This window comes from Chiloscyllium plagiosum, chromosome 24, assembly GCF_004010195.1.
Source record: "Chiloscyllium plagiosum isolate BGI_BamShark_2017 chromosome 24, ASM401019v2, whole genome shotgun sequence".
NCBI lineage: Eukaryota > Metazoa > Chordata > Chondrichthyes > Orectolobiformes > Hemiscylliidae > Chiloscyllium > Chiloscyllium plagiosum.
Genome location: NC_057733.1, coordinates 24,226,541 through 24,232,995, shown reverse-complemented (window position 1 = coordinate 24,232,995; position 6,455 = coordinate 24,226,541).

Here is a 6,455-nt window from a genome sequence, read left to right as displayed (position 1 = left end):
CAATCCAGCTGGCCTCCTAACCCACCTTAAACCTTCACAGAAATGTATAGAAAAGCTCAGCAGATCTGGCAGTATCTGTAGAGAGAAATCAGAGTTAACATTTCAGGTAGAATTACTCTTCCTCGGAACTGAAGGTAGCTAGAAAAATGTTTGTTTATATGAAGATAGTCTGGGGTGAGGCGATAAGGAGGGAACGAAATCAGAGTTAGGTGCTTACCCACTACTTTTTCTGTCCAGCTGTTTTTCTCTCTCTTTGTGCTCTATCCCCACCTACCATTTGCTCCTTATCCCCTCCCCCACCCTATCTTCTGCATATAAACTGACATTTTACAACCTACCATCAGTTCTGAGGAAGGGTCACTCGAGCCAAAACATTATCTCTGTTTTCTGTCCACAGATGCTGCCAGACATACTGAGCTGTTCCAGCAGTTGTTTTTGTTGCTGATTTACAGCATCTGCAATTCTTTCAGTTTTTAAATCCACATAGACCTACCAATCTACAGCCTAATACATCTGCCACTCTCAGACCAACCCCCTCACCCCAAACCCCCAGTTTAATTCACTAATGTTCTTTCAGAAAGGAAATGTGTTGTTGCTACTTGCTCTGGCTACCTGGGACTCCAGACTCTCAGCAACGTGTTTGACTCTTTACTGCCCACTGAAATGGCCGAGCAAGCCACTCAGCTCAACAGCCATAAGGGATGGGCAGTAAACGCTGGCTGAGCCAGCCGACATCCCATGAAACAAAAAAAAAGTAAATTTCCTTCTCACAGTACTCTAGCTGTCAGCTGTCAAAGTGGCTGCAGGGCATTTAAACGACACAATATCAGGGCAGTTAACACTACTGCAAAGGATGTGGTTTCCACGCCAGCTCCAATCCACTACTAGCTGTGATGTTTTCTGGATTGGTCGCTTCTTTTTCAGAAAGGGAAATTCCAGGGTAGAGCTCATCAGGAGGTAAATGCGCACTTTTTAGTCTGATCAGTGTCATAAAAAGAGTTTCTGAAGCTGATCAGAATTTGTGGACTAACATAAGTTGTCATAACTCAACTATTGAACTGAATTGTTTTACATTTCCATCATATGTCTCGACAATGAAATTCTATTTCATAGACACAAATTACTCCTGTAATCTGAAGGGTGACAGTTTATGTTGGTGCAGGTTATTTTGTGCAAAATTCAAAGTTGGTAATATCTGACAAGTTTCTACATTGAAATGATAGGTAAAATGCCAAGAAATGTTTTCTGATTAATCATTTTTAAGGTAATAGCAATGTGTGGTCTTATTTGCCCAATTGAAGCAAAATGGAGAAAGCTGGGGTAACTGAACACACACACATACACGTATTCATAGAGCATTATTTATTTACATGCAATTCAAAAACTTTTTCTATTATTTTCAATTTTTACTTTTCTAGTACCTCTGTATGTTGAGGATTCTGTATCATTTTGTTGCAGTCTTTTGGAAATAAAGGGGATCTAACACCCTTCTCATTTGAAAATGGCTGCTGGGAAATGCATAAGAAATTGTTTTGCCATGGCAATGGTATTTGGCCTCCTCTGGATACATCTCCAAATTGGTGCAGAGCAATGTGAGAACTTGGTACCTGAGGTATTCGGTCTCCAATCTGTGTTTTTGTGTTCTTCAAGGATTCTTTTCTAATTTATTAGTAAATGGATGATGCTGCAGAGGCTACACTTGTTGCTTTGAGAAGGCTATGGTGGTGGACCACCACCTTGAACTAATGCAGTCCGTGTGATGGTGAGCAACCAGCAATTGCCTGCCTTTAAATTGTATGGATGCACACCAGTCTTCATTGTAAGGCTGGAGTGTCATCTAGTGAAGCTTGAAAAATGTCCCCATTAACATAAAATCATAGAATTCCGAGAGTGTGGAAGCAGGCCATTCAGCCCATCGAGTCCACTGACCCATCCCATTCCTGTAACTATGAATTACCCATGACTAATCCACCTAACCTATACATATAGAACATTATAGTGCAGTAGAGGCCCTTCAGCCCTCGATGTTGTACTGCCCTGTGAAACCAATCTGAAGCCCATCTAATCTACACTATTTCATTCTCATCCATATTCTGGATCAGTGGTGCTGGAAGAGCACAGCAATTCAGGCAGCATCCGAGGAGCTTCAAAATCGACGTTTCGGGCAAAAGCCCTTCATCAGGAATAAAGGCAGAGAGCCTGAAGCGTGGAGAGATAAGCTAGAGGAGGGTGGGGGTGGGGAGAGAGTAGCATAGAGTACAATGGGTGAGTGGGGGAGGGGATGAAGGTGATAGGTCAGGGAGGAGAGGGTGGAGTGGATAGGTGGAAAAGGAGCTGGGCAGGTCGGACAAGTCCGGACAGGTCAGGGGATCGAGTTTCTGGAGGTTAGAAGCTAGGATGAGGTGGGGGAAGGGGAAATGTGGTAGCTGTTGAAGTTCAGATTGTTGCCCTGGGGTTGAAGTGTTCCGAGGCGGAAGATGAGGCATTCTTCCTCCAGGGGTCTGGTGGTGAGGGAGCGGCGGTGAAGGAGGCCTAGGACCTCCATGTCCTCGGCAGAGTGGGAGGGGGAGTTGAAATGTTGGGCCATGGGGCGGTGTGGTTGTTTGGTGCGGGTGTCCCGGAGATGTTCCCTAAAGCGCTCTGCTAGGAGGCGCCCAGTCTCCCCAATGTAGAGGAGACCACATCGGGAGCAACGGATACAATAAATGATATTAGTGGATGTGCAGGTAAAACTTTGATGGATGTGGAAGGCTCCTTTAGGGCCTTGGATGGAGGTGAGGGAGGAGGTGTGGGCACAGGTTTTACAGTTCCTGCGGTGGCAGGGGAAAGTGCCAGGATGGGAGGGTGGGTCGTAGGGGGGCGTGGACCTGACCAGGTAGTCATTCTCATTCTCATCCATTTTTACCTTATTCTCATCCATATGCCTATCCAATGACCATTTAAATGCCCATAAAGTTGGCGAGTCTACCACTGTTGCAGCCAGGGCGTTCCACGCATCTACTCCTTTCTGAGCAAAGAAACTTCCTCTGACATCTATCCTACATCTATCACCCCTCAATTTGAAGCTATGCCTCCTTATGCTTGCCATCACCATCCGAGGAAAAAAGCTCTCATTGTCCACCCGCTCTAACCCTCTGATTATCTTATATATCTCAAGTCACCTCTCAACATTCTCTCTAACGAAAACAGCCTCAAGTCTCTCAACTTTTCCTCATAAGACCTTCTCTCCATACCAGGCAATAAGCTAGTAAATCTCTGAACTCTTTCCAAAGCTTCCACATCCTGCCTATAATGTAGCGACCAGAACCGCACACAATATTCCAAGTGTGGCTGCACCAGAGTTTTATACAGCTGCAACATGACCTCATGATTCCAAACCTTGATCCCTCTTCCAGTGAAAGCTAACAGACCATATGCCTTCATAACAGCCCTATCAACCTGGGTGGCAACTTTGAGGGATTTACGCACATGGACACAGATCTATCTGCTCATCTACACTACCAAGAATCTTACTATTTGCCCAGTACTCTACATTCCTGTTACTCCTTCCAAAGTGAATCACCTCACACTTTTCTACATTGAACTCCATTTGCCACCTCTCAGCCCAGCTCTGCAGTTTATCTATGTCCCTCTGTAACCTACAATATCCTTCGGCACTATCCACAACTGCACCGACTTTAGTATCATTCAAAAATTTACTAACCCATCCTTCTATGCCCTCATCAGGTCATTTATAAAGATGACAAACAGCAGTGGACCCAATACAGATCCTTGCGGTACACCAGTAGTAACTGAACCTCAGGATGAACATTTCCCATCAACTATCACCCTCTGTCTTCTTTCAGCTAGCCAATTTCTGATCCAAACCGTTAAATCACCCTCAATCCCATGCCTCTGTATTATGGGCAGTAGCTGACCACGGAGAACCTGTTCAAATGCCTTACTGAAATCCACATATACCACATCAACGGCTTTACCCTCATCCACCTGTTTTGTCACATTCTCAAAGAACTCAATAAGGTTTGTGAAGCATGACCTACCCCTCACAAAACTGTGTTGACTATCCCTAATCAACTTATTCCTCTCGAGATGATTATAAATCTGATCTCTTATAACCTTTTCCAACACTTTACTGACAACAGAAGTAAGGCTCACTGGGCTATAATTGCCAGGGTTGTTTCTACTCCCCTTCTTGAACAGAGGAACCACATTTGCTATCTTCCAGTCTTCTGGTATTATTCCTGTAGACAATGATGACATAAAGATCAAAGCCAAAGGTTCAGTAATCATCTCCCTGGTTTCCCAGAGAATCATTGGATAAATTCCATCCAGCCCAAGCGATTTATCTATTTTCACACATTCCAGAATTCCTTGTGAACCTCAATCCCATCTAGTATCGTAGCCTGTTTCTCAGTATTGTCCTCAACAACATCGACTGAATAGTACGGGCAATTTAGCATGGCCAATCCCCCTAACCTGCACATCTTTGGACTGTGGGAGGAAACCGGAACACCCAGAGGAAATCCTAACAGCCACAGGGAGAATGTGCAAATCCCACACAGACAGTCGCCCATGAGTAGAACCAAGTCACTGGCACTGTGAGGCAACAGTGCTGACCCCTGAGCCATCGTGCCATATGAATTTGGAACATAATCTTAGCAGGACTTCTACACTTAATGGTAAGGTCCTAGGGAGTGTTGCTGAACAAAGAGACCTTGAAGTGCAGGTTCATAGCTCCTTGAAAGTGGAGTCGCAGGTAGATAGGATAGTGAAGAAGGCATTTGGTATGCTTTCCTTTATTGGTCAGAGCACTGAGTACAGGAGTTGGGAGGTCATGTTGCAGCTGTACAGGACATTGGTTAGGCCACTATTGGAATATTGCATGTAATTCTGGTCTCCTTCCTATCGGAAAGATGTTGTGAAACTTGAAAGGGTTCAGAAAAGATTTACAAGGATTTTGTCAGGGTTGGAGGATTTGAGCTACAGGGAGAGGCTGAATAGGCTGGGGCTGTTTTCCCTGAAGCATCGGAGGCTGAGGGGTGACCTTATAGAGGTTTACAAAATCATGAGGGACATGAATAGGATAAATAGACAAAGTCTTTTCCCTGGGGTCAGGGAGTCCAGAACTTGAGGGCAAAGGTTTAGTGTGAGAGGGGAAAGATATGAAAGAGACCTAAGGGGCAACTTTTTCACGCAGAGGGTGGTACGTGTATGGAATGAGCTGCCAGAGGAAGTAGTGGAGGCTGGTACAATTGCAACATTTAAGAGGCATTTGGATGGGTAAATGAATAGGAAAGGTTTGGAGGGATATGGGCCGGGTGCTGGCAGGTGGGACTAGATTGGGTTGGGATATCTGGTCGGCATGGACAGGTTGGACTGAAGGGTCTGTTTCCATGCTGTACATCTCTATGATTCTATATGCAAAAGAAGAATCCTTAATGTAAAAATAAAGTAATTGATGCAAAGTATAAGGCACACGTTAAACTCTGCTAAAGTTCACCTTTTACGATGGAGTTTACATTAATCATAATGTGGTTTAATCTTGGAAATTTTATGGTGTAGGAGGTGGCCATTCGGCCCATTTTGTCTGCTGAGTTTCTTCAGCAATTTGGTTTTGTTCTTGCTGTAATGTACTTTTTTTTAAAATAGTGAATAATTGGTCTTTCACGACATAGCAAGCAAGGAGTCAAGACCAGGTATATATTCAGTTCATTGGGTGGGCAGGAATGATTGGCCCAAGAAAGGGAAGCAGGGAAGAATGAGGATGGAACAATGATCAGGAATTGGTGTGGAAAGGGATGGAAATGGAAAAAGAGAGAAATAGTGACTCAGGGTTTAATTGTTGATGGGTGGGTGTGGAAGCAGCTTCAATAAAACGGAACATAGCAACCATTTACTGCTTTCACGTTATACCCTGCAAACCAGAATTATATCCAACAAATCTCTGAGCAATCCTTTAATAAACTATAGCCAGAATATGCAACTTGCTTGACCATTTACAGTACCTGTGTCAGGAATGTACATTAAACAGAATGTCACTTTGCTTTAAAAAGAAACTTTGTTGATCTAAACTTTAGAATCTTAGACTCCCTACCATGCAGAAAGAAGCCATTCAGCCTATCAGGTCTGCACCAACTCTCCAAGCAGCATCCCACCCAAACCCAGCTCCCTCACCCTAACCCCATTACCCTGCATTTCCCATAGCTAATGTACCTAACTTGCACATCCCGGGACACTATGGGCAATTTAGCATGGCCAATTTACTTAACCTGCACATCTTTGGACTTTGGTAAGAGATTAGAGCACCGAACGTGAACTCACACAAGCACAGGGAGAATGTCTGTCTGTGTGGAGTTTGCACAGGCTGGAATCAAACCAGGTCCTTGGTGCTGGGAGGCAACAGTGCTAATCACTGAGCCACCGTGCCACCCACAAATAAATACACTTAAGCCTGA